The sequence below is a fragment of the Thamnophis sirtalis genome, unplaced genomic scaffold (genome assembly GCF_051295495.1).
Source record: "Thamnophis sirtalis isolate CommonGarterSnake01/CBP01778 unplaced genomic scaffold, rThaSir2_p1.2 scaffold_3, whole genome shotgun sequence".
NCBI classification, from domain to species: Eukaryota; Metazoa; Chordata; class Lepidosauria; order Squamata; family Natricidae; genus Thamnophis; species Thamnophis sirtalis.
In genome coordinates, this window is record NW_028261383.1 from 73,340,328 (window position 1) to 73,354,008 (window position 13,681).

Genomic DNA, 13,681 nt, shown 5'->3' on the forward strand with positions numbered 1-13,681 from the left:
TTAAAGGATTCTTTGGCAGGCAGGCACTCTGGTTGCAGGAATAGCTATAATATCTTCATCTGGAGTGTGTTCTCTGGAGATATATATATATATATATATATATATATATATATATATATATATATATATATATATATATATATATATATATATATATATATATATATATATATATATATATATATATATATATATATATATATATATATATAATCACCTTTTTTCCAGGTCTTCCTGCAGTTATTTTATTTTACAATAATCTTATAAGATAAATGAAACTAAGAGTAGCAAATGCCCTAAATCAGCCAGTTTCCTTGACTAAGGATCAATCTGACCCTGCAATTCTTAGTTTCAGTCCAATTCCCTAGTCACTCCTTTGATGATCTAATTCTGTCTCTCCACTTCAGCATTAGAGGTAGTGGCCTATCTCATGGTTAAAGCAATCTCCAGAAACTAGCAAGATCGTTCTAGCTTAGCAAATACAGTATAGCACCTCATAATGGAATAACATGGAGCATGGAACCATACTAAGTCAGTCTTGTTTTCAGCATCTGTGAAATGTGAGGATTTCATACAATGAAGCTATCTTTGATTGCACATGCTTTCTATTCTCTGTGAAAGACATCTTTATCAGTCCAACATTTCAGTCCAACATCTCCTAGGAACCCGGGCCTTAGATGTTCTAGTTGTTGTTGTTGTTTTTTCCATTCAATCGTGTCTGACTCTTGGCGATGTTATAGACAAGTGCTCTCCATGCTACCTTGTCAAACAGTTTCAGTTGTTGGATGCACATCTTTGTATCAGTTTTGATGTTATCAGGCCAGCATGTTGTTAGCCTTTCTTGTTCTTCCACTAACCAAATGTTCCAATAGACTAGCAGTTAAAATGATCATGAAGTTAGAAATATTATGGCATTATGTGGCATTATTCTACATTAGAACAGCCTTCTCCAATCAGATCAGCTGCAGCTTTAATTTCCATAATTGCAGAAAGTATGGTCACATTGACAATTAATTGCAATCTCCTAACACATCTGGAGCATGCTAGATTGGGGGATACTGTATCAAGATGTTAATTTGCAGTTAAATTGTATTGGTTGAATTCTTGACATACATGACTTTCATTTGTCAGTCCCAGCTGACTTCTGTGGTACAACTAAGAAGCCAATGTAATACCACATCCCTAGTTATGATGATTCTTGGGCTGTGTGTGCTTTGTTGTGCTCAGCATGTTACAAGTTGAGAAGATTATTCCTTGAGATAGTAATCCTTTTGGAGTGCTGAAGAAACCACATTGGCTTCTCCTGAAAGAGACTAGCTTCTTCTAATAAATTCATGAACATGTGCAGACTGTAATAGATCCTACTTGTTCAGCATTCATAGGCTTTCAAGCCATGATAATGATGTAGGGAAGAGTCATAAGGTGAGATTCTCCTGGGTACTGGTGGTGCTAGAGAAATATGTTCTCCCATTTCTCAAGTGTTGCACAAATAATGGTGTGAACATCTCACAATAGTATATATACAGTCCACCCACAAAGCAATCATGCTATAAGCTTATTTTTAAGAAACATTACTTATATTTCAAAATAACTTCTGAAAAAAAAACTTCCTTGAAGAATACTAGAAGTATCATGCTGCTTTGCAATCTAAAATATTGACTATGCGTGGAAAAACAAACAAAAAGCTCTGTTAAAGATCATAGTTGCTATGGGTATTCTATTATCTTGTGTATGGAAGACCTGAGAGTTAAGAGAAACAAGACACTTAAAATAATTACCTCTGCTGATCAGCTGTTGCAAAATAAGCTCTTCACAGCTCTGAAAAAAATGAGTATTTGGTGCACTTCCAGAATCTTTGCGTTAATTTTTATTGGAGAGGCTGAAACTGGTCATTATTAATGAAAAGAGAATGAAGAATCCATCTGGGCATCTGCAGTATAGCAGGAAAAAAGTCTGCCCTACATCATATTTTTATAAATAAAGTTTAACGGCAATGTGATTAAAGATTCAATTTTACTACTATTTTGCAAAACACAGCTTCTGTCCAAGTCCATCCACATTATATTAGAAAGGAATTTACATAGTAAATGAGTAGTATCCCAGTTATATTCCTTCTTCAGAACTAACTTTTGCTTTAAAAAAGTGGTTTTATTTTCCATCATGTATAGACAAGGCCGATAGAAAATCCATTTTTAAATAGTTGGAAAGAGAGTGATATAATTTCAAGGAAGATCCAAGGATTATATACTTTTGAGAAATATTGAAGTTTGTTTACCATTTTATTACCCAGAATGATTATATTTTTTTCATTTAATTATTTTTGTTTCTTTGGAATATTTAAAGAAAAAGTAATGAAAATGGAGTGATGTTTTCATAAGATGTATGTGATAACCCCCGCCCCCCTTTCATTGGGGGGGGGGCAGGGTTTGTGGCTTTATCTGGGAAGGGAGTGTTTGTTCTAAAGATCTTTGATAAGAATTTATCAAAGAATTTATCTAAGAATTTTTTTAAAAAACTAGTTTTAAGTATTATGCATGTGCTGAATTTAATTCCTATCAGTTTATGGAAGGTTAGGGTGGATGTTGTCCCAAGAAAATTTACTTCCAAGATTACATTAACGAATTCCACATTCCAGGATGCTTCATTTAGTACTTCTATTTAGAAAGCCTATGGTGGGACCACCCCCTAGTGGTCGGACTAGATATTTTATTTTCTCACTAAAGTTGCTCATCTCATCTTTCCCTCCCCTGCTGTAAGCAGAAAATGTCACTGTATACACCCTGCAGCCGACTTTGGGGTTTTATTTATGTCAAGGAAAAACCCCAATCGGAAGAACCAATAAACTGTCGCTCTTGTAAAACAGAAATGTATTGGTCCAAATTGCTATTAAAGCTAGATTACTATTTCAATACCAAAGAAGAGTAACCACCCCCATTAAAGTATCTTTGGTAAACAATCGAAGATGCTACATAAACAGCACATAAACGGGCAGTAAAACTGATCAGAGCATTTCTGCATTCAACCTAGAAACATATCGTCCACACAGTCATCAAACGAAGGAGGTAGCCTGGCCTGTCGCCCCTCCCCTCTTCGCACAGTCCCTGAAAGAAAACTAGAAAAGTCCCCTTGCTGCATCTGCCACCAGCAGATGAATCGGCCCAGCATTTTCAATGGAAGCGGAGGAATTCCTGGCTGCTCGACCTGATCCCCGCCTGTCTGGAAAAGCGCAGCTGAACCGCATGGCGACAGTTTCCTTCGCCTGGATTTTATTTTTATTCGCCTCCATTCTCCGCGGGCATTCTTCCCGTCCGGAGATCTCGCAGTGTTTGGTCTCTATATTTTCTTGGCGCATCCCTTTCGCTGCCGTCCGAAATCGACCATCTCGAGTTCCGTATGACTTTTCCGCACGCTGACCGGTTATTTCCGTGTGCTGTCAACTGGTGTCTGCCACGCGCGGAATAGGCGGCGTGCAGCCTGCAGAATGAGTTCAAGGTTTAAAATAATCCCGATACCTTAAAAAGAGAGGCGGCAACGTGCAACGAAGCAAGTCCTCTTTCAAAAAGAATGGCGGGAGGGGGGGGGTAATTCGACAGGGAACGCCAGCTGCAGAGATCATGCCTACGCGAAAGTCCAGCCGTGTGGATGGGCGATGGCTGATTCGGGGGGGGGGGGATAAGGGAGAATGCAGAGAGAGAGGGAGAGGGAGTCCTCGAAATAAGATCCCATTCTCCACCCCTTTCTCCAAATTGGGGTTCTTGCAAGGCTCCGGTTCGCTGGCAGCAAAATCGCTGTCCCTCTTTCGCCTCCTGTCGCCTTTAAGCTGCGTGAAACTCGCTCGCTTTTATTACTCTTCTCTGATTGCACAGGCGCGTGGTCATGAGGTTGTCTATGTTGCACAATCCTTTCCTTTTCCCCATCTCATTTTGTTTCATTTTAATTTCGGCGCGGGGGGGGGCGGCGGCGACGGCGGCATTATTCATCTCGCTTTCCAATGCCTCCGCAGCCGCCCTGCCGCCTCCTTTGCCGCCATCCCCTTTCCAATGCGAGCACGCACTTGGGCCGCGCTTCCGTCCTACATCTTTCGGGGGGGCGGACGAGAAGGGGGGGCTGCAAATGGCTCCAGGAGCCGGAGCGGGTTGCTTGCGAAAGTGGAAGCGAGATGAGAGGGGGAGTAGGGGGAGGGAGCAAAACTGAGGCTGGCTGACATCGGCTTGAGCCAAGAAGGTATCGGTGCTGGGCCAACAAAACTGGGGGTGGGGCACGGGGCGATGGTGGGGAAGAAGACGGGAAGGAAGTCGGAGTACTCCGAGCAACATTTAACTTGGCAATTGAGGGAGACGGCCAGATCGCGCACTGTACTACGTTTTCGGCCGAGTATGGGTCGATCTTAAAGCGGCTCCGTACCGGAGTCAGCCGGTTCCAGTAGAAATAAACAGCCTTAAGTTGTTGGTGGTTCTGCAAGCATGGATGGAGAGCCGAGCTGACCGAGCGTCTGCCTGCTTCTCCCCTCAAGCCCTCCGGTTGCTTTCATTCCAGTACACCGAAAGGTGGAGGGAGGGGGAAGCTTTTTTTTTTTAAGCTCCTTTTCATTCTCCCCGTTCTTCATCCCTTCTCCGCTTCGAGCCCGGCCGGGGCCGCAACCTTCACAATTGCGCGCCGAATAACTTGAGGCAGGTGCGCGCCCCGCGGGAAATCCTCGGGGACAGGGTGGCGCTGCGACGGGCGGAGGCTCGCGTCGCCTCACGGCGCACAAAGTCAAGGAGAGGCTCAAGTTTTATTTTTTGGCTCCGGGCCCCGGGTGGGCGGGAAGGGTGTGGAGAGGAGCCCACAAACCGAGGGAGGCCCCCGTCCCTGGCCGGCGCCACGGTTCCGCGTGTCCGAGCGCGAGGGAGTGTGCAGCGAGCGCCCAAAAAGCCAGAAGCGAGGGGAGGGGATCGGGGAAGAGAGACGGCGGGCGCATGCGCTTGGGCCGACCGTGCCATATTGGAATGAGGCGGTGAGCGGAGCGCCGGCGAGCCTTGCCCGAGCCCCGGCAGCGGCGCAGGGCTGGAAAAACTCCCCCTAGGTAAGACGGGCGCGGGATGCCTGCCTTCGTTGGAAGGGCGGCGTCCGGTGTAGATGCTGGGTCCGTTTTGCCGCCTGCCCGACCGCCCGGAAGGTTTTTTTTCGGCTCCTGAAGTTTGATGCGGGAGACGGCGAGGGAGGGCGGTAGCAGCGGTGGCGGCGGCAGAAGCAGCCGCCGCCGCCGCCAGGCAAGCAGGCGGAGCGCAGCGCCAGGGGAGGGGGAGCGAGCGAGCGGCGAGCGCTTTCCTCCGATGCCCGGGTTGGAACCGCCGTCGCCGCCGCCACCACCGCCGCGCCGCTGCAGTAGGAGCGCCAACTCTGCGCGCGGGCGGCGCTGGTGCCGCTCTCCGCGCAAGTTCCCGCGGCCCGGGGGAGGTGCGCGTTGCGTCGGGGAAGGTCTGGGCCCGGAAGGGGGCGCCAGGTTGACTTTTTCCCCTCTCGCCTTTGCCGCCCCGATGCGGTCGCGAAAAGTTGCGAGGCGGTGGTCGCGGAAGCTCCCTCTCCCTCTGCCCCTTTGCCGACGGCGGGGTTGCTCCGAGCAAGAAGGCAATCTCTGCCTGGCCTCCCCCGGTTCCCTCGGAGTCTGAATGGGTCGCCGGCCGAGCACTTGGGCGACACTTCTCTCTCTCTCCCCCACACACACATTCAAGTAGTCTACGGGTCGGGAGAATCTCATTTCAAGGTAACTTCTCATGAACTTTTTTTTTGTGTGGCCATGTGTATTCTTGGAGGGCCGGTCGGTTGAGAAGTCGTCCTCGTCCAGTCCGTCCCCCCTCTTTTTTTTTTAAAAAAAAAAACTTAAATATGGCTTCATTTGAAGAGAAGAGGCCTCATGAACTATTTGGCTGTTTTTCTGTCTTCTCGCTACACCCCCCCCCTCCCCATGGCGGCGTATGTGATCTTTAAACTCTCATTACGGGACTGTTGTCGGGACTGCTGCATGCTCTAAAAAGCGCTACGTTTGTTCGGTGAGATGTTAATCCGACTACAGTTTCACATGTCAACCTGGTGGTGCACACCTTATGCGTACTTTGGGGACTAAAATCTCAAGGATGGTCGGATCCGCAGCTGCTGCGCACGTTGTTTTCATTAAGTACAGTGCCACAAACTTACACTAAGCCCAGCCCCAGTTTCCATCTTACAAGTGCTGCTAATGTCTTCTCCTGCGGGATTCTGCTTTCAGTTGAAAAACAACTGCTCGATATGCTCTGCTGTTTTTCTTTCTATTTCCTGCCTCACCTCTTGTCACTCTTTCTTGTACTTGAAAATAAAGAGACGTTGCTGACTTGGATATAAATCTGCCCATGAAGCTCAGGATGCACCTGAATCCCAAGTCCTGAATTTGGGATATAAATTCTAGTTGGCTGTAGAGGGAACTAAAACTTTAGCACAACACATTTGATTCATATTGCAAAAATAATCTTACAATGGAAGGGGGAGTTATATAGTTATATAAGAAAAACAGGCACCCTGTAATCAGGCAATCTGTGACTCAAGAATGAAGTGGAAAGAACCCTCCTTTGCATATACAATTTCAGAAGCACTGAATATGGACATATTTCTATATCTCAAGTCAAAGTACAAACTACTGCAAAGGAAGTTGACATTTCTTAATGAATAGAAGGAAAAGACCAGGGGAGTTTAAAAAAAAAACACATTTGTTTTGCAGGAGTAAATGCTAGACAGTTTATCAGTCCTTAAAAAGCAATACCATTACTAGGCCTCTTAATCCATACAGTGAGACAGACTGATGTCTATTTATTAGACCTGGGTGGATTTTAGTAGAATGATTATATCTGCTTCTGAGAAATTTGTTGACATTGTAGCAGTCTGAGCAATGATAATTCTGCCTCTACTTTATCCACTTGAAAAATAGATTAGAGAAATTTTCACTCATAAATGTGTGGTTCTTTAGTCTCTTTTTGCTGTTACTTGTTTCATAAGATTGGTTGCTGTCAGTAGTTTGGGACATTACCATAGCAAATATTTCAGTAATATACAATATACTGTGCAGGATTCTAACATTCAAGTACAGTAAAAAAAATAGATATTTTTGACCATTAAACTGAAGTAAAGCTGTACATCATTTGGGTGAACTTATTCAAAGATTATATATGGGCAGGGGGGTGATTGAATAATGGCAGTTTTCTAATTTCACTGACAACTTAATTTCATCTACTAGAAACTACTTTTTTGGCTCTGGATGTTGTTTCCAAATGAGAAATGATATTGATTGTGGGAGTAACTATTGGTATGTGTAATGTTTTTTTTAAAGGGAAAGAAATTATTTAATATTTCAAGCATCATGTGATTGTAGGCCACTGATGTAACTCAGAGTTGTAGCTTAGCAGTAAATAGCTAAAATAGTATATAATATGAAATTAGTTTCATATTACGTGTTGTAAACATAAATCAACTCCATTCACTCTGCAGTAATGGATGCCTTTATTTTGCTATATAATGAAGTAAATGATATACGTGTAGACCTTAAAAGGGATCCCAGTTTGGTGTAATGATTAAGAAACCAGGCTAGAAGCCAGGAGATGATGAGTTTTAGTCCTGCCTTAGGCCCAAAACCAGCTGGGTCATCTTGGGCCAGTCACTCTCTTTCACCCCCTAGGAAGAAGGCAATGATAAATCACTTCCCAAAATCTTGTCAAGAAAACTTCAGGGATTTATCCAGATAGATGTCAAGATTTATTTGAAGGTGTTTATTCATACACAAAGATCTTAAAATCTAAATCACTTAACTTCAAGGTTCAGGTATACGCATTAGAATAGACACCTGTAATCCTTAATTTGTTATATATGAAAAAAGTATTTTGAACATAAATGATTCTTAGATACTATGCTTAGATTAGGCTATAATAAATAAATATAACAAGAAAAGTTTAATTTGGTTCTTAAAACCCTTGGATAGTGTTGAGTCTAATTGCAGTTTATATTTTCAAGACTTGACTGCGTAGGAGGCTGTAATCAGACTAGGATGACAGCAGGATTGTCTTAAATTATATGATTATGGTGAAATCCCATTCAAGTAAAATGCAACTCTGCTGGCATTGCTTCAGGCTTCGTTCTTGACATGCAAGTATTTATGCACGCTTTTGTGTCAATTCTCGCATAATAGGTGAGCTACTTAATTTAAATACTTTATTTGTAAATTTATAAAAACTTGAAAAACATTTTAAATTTGTATATACTATATATGTTGAATTGTTCATAAAATAAAATGTAGGGCTTCCTTTGCTTTTAGCGAAGGATTATGTTGTGCAATAAAGGCTGCTGTTTCTGCATGTTTGGATATAAATAAATCTGCACATCTAGACCTGAAGAATTGAGACAAAAGTGTCCTTAGGTAAATTTGTTTTATGTTAATTCACTACTATGCAATTTATTATTTTCATCAAATAACTTTCTTTTATAAGAAAAAAAAAAAGATACTTATTATGCAGTTTGTGCCAGCATAGTCAATTGTACCAAAGGCCTGGAAACAAGACAAGATTTCCTTCTGCCAACACTACTTGAACATTTTTCTACTAAGTCCTTTCTTTCCTCATGCCCTTGCCATTATATTGTATGATTGTTCCAGATGTGGATCCTGCTTCCTATTTTTGTACCTGTAATAGCTACTACTATTACTGTGAGGTCACCACAATAATAATAAAAAAAGACTTTTCGTATAGTAGAATCAGAGTTGGACATGTTGCAGTAAAACTGGTAGTCAGCCCAAGGATGAGCATTTAACCTGGCCAAATCTATATAGTAAACAATGCTAATAACATTTGTAGTGCTAAGATGCATGCTATCTCTTTATCATGAAAACTATGTGCAGTAGAAAGCAAACTATAGAAAAGATGGAGAAAATGCTTTCCCTGCACCAGAATATGAGAAAAAGAAGAAAATATGTTTGAATAACATAGTACTCAAGATTAAGGCTCTAAAAATTTATGAGCACATTTGTTGACATTGCCCTACAACCCATTTTCCCACTCATTCAATATCTCATTTAATTCAAGGTTTTCAAGGTTTATAAACTTAACATAAAATGAAAGAAGACTTTACTAAATATTTGGAACTTAACTTTCTGACCTGCGGGAAAATTTATACCAAGTATAGCATGTGCAGATTTGAACACCTCTTATTCCAGTATAGATATATTTATAGTTATTAAATTAAGATAATAGGAAACGAAAGAAATAATACAGTTATTATATCAAAAGATGAGCACATGTTTCTAAGATCATATTTCCACATCTATAAAAATGGTTCAGTTTCTCAACAATACATCATTGTTGTGTTTTTCCAATCTTGGTCAATGTTTATATTTTACTTTGTATCTTTTGTAAATCAAGCCAGGTGGTGAGCTTGATAACCTTCTCAATATTTAGCAACAGAATTATGCTCAGTGAGATTCAATGAGGTTTATGATGCATAGATGTGTAACTGAGATGGTAGCTCGTGTCAATTCTACATTTATTTTGGCGGTTTATTATTTTGCCCATACGCCATGCAGCATAACTCGGGATGATGTACAATTATTAATTAAAGTGTACTAAAATCAAAAGTTGGAGAATATAGAATTCATTCTACTTTTTTTTTCTTTGTATATTGGATGACTTTATTTTTTATATGCCAGAATTACTCCAGGAATAAGAGAGATTCTAAAAGTGACAATAGATCCTTGGGGAGGTGGAAACATATTATAGTAATGAGTTAAATGGGCAAGGGCACCTAATTTTTTAATTTCTTTTTAACTTAGTAAGTTTTTTCTATTTGTAATTCATTGCTATTGTATTATTGTATTATTTTTGTATGGAGGGTAATCTCTTAGCAAACAATTTCACAAATAGCTATATGAGAGAAATAGTAGGTGTTAAAAAGAAATATGTGCCAAAACTGTTGCCTGTGACATGTTGATATTCATATCACATTTTCATAACTTTTTAAAGTTTCATGTAGTAAACTTTAATAATTGTTCCTTGTTTCATAGATGCTGGGCTGTTGCCAAGAATTATGTATCACTTATTTGGCAAGTCTGGGCATAAAAACCAAATTTCTGATTATAAGCTTGAAATTAACCTTTTTAAAGCACAGGACTTTCCCTTTAAAGTGACAGATGCAGCTATCATTTTTATTTACAAATATTGTTTTGCTTATGTAGCTTAGTTGGTTTATTTTGTAGGATTGTGAAAAGAGAGATAAAAAAAAATCCAAGAACTATTTTTGCTGAAAGCTTTTGTGCGCTATGACCTTGTTAGGAATAGATTTAATAGCTCTCTATCTAGTTTGTATAAGAAACTGTTATCCTAGTTCTTGAATACAGTCAATCTCAATATAGTATTTATAAGAGTACAAAAAATGCATGTGTTTTTCTGTTGGAAGCAAAAGTATTAAAGATAGTATAGAAGTCTACAGGGTCTTTGAATTATGTTTGCTACAGCATGTTTTTATTCCCCGAGGTCTTGAAGGTAATTATACTGACTTAGAGTCCCCTCTCAATGTTTCTGGTTTTGCCCTAGTTCTTTTTCTTCCTTTGCTTGCCTTCAGAGGACTTTGTGCCTGTCTATGGAAGGGCAAATCCAGAGAGCGTTAGTGAAAGTGGTTGTAGACAATAATTGCCCATGTTGATTTGTTGAATGGCATGTAGGTAACATTCAGCAAGAATCTCTAGCTTAAAGGCTTCCTTTGCTGATCTAAGAGAGAATTGAAGATTGCAATGTCCATAAATGCAGAACGTTGACATGAATGGAATCCATATTCACAGAACAGTTTGTTTAGACCAAGCCAGTGGTGAAATTCATTTTTTTTACTACTGGTTCTGTGGCCGTGGCTTGGTGGGCGTGGCAGGGGAAGGATACCGCAAAATCCTTATTCCCTCCCAACTCCTGGAAGGATATTGCAAAATATCCATTCCCACCCCACTCTGGGGCCAGCCAGAGGTGGTATTTGTTGGTTCTCCAAACTACTCAAAATTTCCGCTGCCGGTTCTCCAGAACCTGTCTGAACCTGAATTTCACTCCTGGACCAAGCCCTCCTATTTCTCTCAGAAACACCTTTCTGCTGCAGGATTCCCTTTTTGACAGAGATCAATAGCTACAATAGCATCCGAATAATGTAGTTCCGTGTTTTTGATTTGCAATGTGGAAATAGGTTCATCTTTCTTTATAGATGATGAATTATGGGGAACTTTAATGTTGTCTTCTATGACATTAAAGTATTGGAATAATTAAGAATAATCTTTTGTGCTAATATTAAAAGAAAAGGAGGTGCTCAAGTATGCAGATGATAAATATATAATAATATGTGCAGTTGTTTCTGGATTTTATTTCTGGTTCTGACATGAGAATGACTGCGGCCCTTAGTTCTCATTAAAACAGTATGTTGAACAAGCCAGATATGTGATTTCGACAAGTCTTTTGCTTTCAATTTGTTCAATATTTTGTTTTTATTTTGTTGTTGGTATATATTATTTATATCCTTGTGTTATGAGTTGCCCAGAGTTTGGTTTAAGATAGGTGGCTACATAGATGTTTTAAATAAATACCAAAATGTAAAAGATTAAGGCTGCAATCTCATTAAAAGGGAAGGAATAGATGAAATAGGTTTAGTAGTAGGTTGCAAGTTTGTCATGATAAGTGCACTTAGTTGTATACAGGTTTAGTTAAAGTCAAAGATCATGTTCTACTTAGAAAAGTAATGATGTGTTTGACTTAACGAAGAAAAAAATCCCATTCAACTAAATAATAGGAGAGATGGGCTCTATCATGAGGAACTAAGATACCTTTTGTTCTATTAACAAAACTATTTAGGATTATAAACCACAATAAGAGCAAATCATCCTTTGGGGAGATGTGCAGTTTTTTCCGTTAGAAAACCTGTACATGCTTGCATTTTAGTGGATGTGTAGATCTGTTGTTACTGTGCAGGTGTTTAACACAGAGGTCTTGGGTTTGCTTGCTAATGTAGGAATGAATAAAGATTCAGTTAGTATCTGGAGAAAAGAGTCCTTTACCTTAATTATTAATCATTTGTTCCTAAGTACAAGTGTAGTGTCAATTTATTACTTTGAAAAGGGTTATTAGATTTTTATATTTTGGGCCACTCTTATCAATGTCATGTTGGTTATTAATAATAATTTATTAAACTTCTGCACTGCCTGATTCTGAAAGGAAAAATACTTGTTCCTGTTGACTTAATCTGTTTATGTCTGTTCGCTGTTTTTAGTCTTTAGGATAGTCTATGATTTCCTTTATAGTGCTATATAAATCATTTTGCATTAGCAAAACCAATCATGAGGAATTTCTATTACAGTAAATAGCAAAAACGGGTGGTGCCAAAAATGGTGTGCCTAATAAAAATGCTTTGATATTCTCTTTTTGTTTAGGGGATGAAAGACTGAGGAGATGGATTCTTGAAGTTTTAATGAAATATTCTCCTGTGCTGGTGAGACTGTAACTAGAATATGAGACAAAGATACATAGATTCCTGTAGGATGTATTTTTCAGGAGCAGAAAAATGTGTACTGTAGCTTTTTCTAAACATTGGGCTTTAGTAGGTTCTCTGTATCATAAGATTGTGTGAACCGTGTTGCTGGACTTAGGGTCCAAGCTAAACATTTTGGTATTTGCTATTTCTTTTAAGATGCTTATCAATTGATAATTTTTTGTGATGCAAAAAACAACATAAAGGTATGAAAAATGGTCCAGATCAGAAGTATGATCTAGGGCTATAACAACTTTTGGCAAGAATTCAATATTTAGTGCAAAACAGTATAGTTAGACACTACAGCTGTGATCCACATTGTTCCTCTATCTTGTAGCTTGTTTTTTAATCAAGAAATGGTAATAACACTGTGACAGAAAAACACAAATGCTCCTGAAAATGCCTTTATGTTCTTTTCATATGTGCTCTGGACTCTTCATTTCATATTATTTATTAGGTATCTGTATTGAAATCTTTATTAAACTCTGTTGGTCTTTGTGCCGGCAGATTATCTTGGCAGCATAGAAAGGACATCAGGATGTAGAGCTTTCAAAAGATAATCAGCAACAAAGAGAAACTTCTCATATACCTAATAATTAAAGCTAGGTTCAGGCCTCTTCAAAATACCAAGCATGTCTCTTGTTATAGCACAGTAGGACCAGTTATTTAAGTTCAAGTAATGGGTTTTAGGGGCTTTGCCTTGAAAAACTGTTATCTGTATTCCAGACTAAGCACTTATGGTAATTTCAGCGCATTGAACATTTCAATGAACTTGTTGAGAGACTTCAGTGGTAATATTTTAATGTGGAAGTGGAAGAAAATAATGTTTTTAGTATCTTGAGCTGGAGTAATGTTGTTGAATTAAGGAATGTAAGCTCTGTGGGTATATGCTTGCTTTGGGAATATGGTTTTATACAAATGACTTCAGAGGTCAGTAGCACTGTCCTTACAGATAACGAACAAAGCAGTGTTGAATTTAGAGTTTTTAATCATTATGGTGAAAAGAGATTATGAGCCTAAGATCAAAGTATTCCAATTTAACTGATTTCTGGAGATATTTAGAATAGAAATATTATATAATATTGATAGGAACTTTGTGAGAGTATCTTGGATGGAATTCTGTTTTTAGACACTT

At 39.6% G+C, this 13,681-nt stretch overlaps 1 protein-coding gene across 6 annotated transcripts in view; it reads left to right on the forward strand.

The window, feature by feature from the left end:
* Positions 1 to 4,981: 4,981 nt before the first annotated feature.
* SFMBT1 (Scm like with four mbt domains 1) overlaps positions 4,982 to 13,681 on the forward strand; it is a 109,069-nt gene continuing 100,369 nt past the window's right edge. For 2 of the 6 annotated variants that reach the window (XM_087709153.1, XM_087709154.1), the window contains exons 1-3: positions 5,524 to 5,746; positions 8,017 to 8,191; positions 12,449 to 12,507. The gene's annotated coding sequence lies outside the window, so the exon portion shown is untranslated. Of the gene's footprint in view, positions 5,066 to 5,521; positions 5,747 to 8,016; positions 8,192 to 12,448; positions 12,508 to 13,681 lie in introns of those variants that run through there. The other 4 variants (XM_014062921.2, XM_087709155.1, XM_087709156.1 and 1 more) reach the window with 4 other exon arrangements.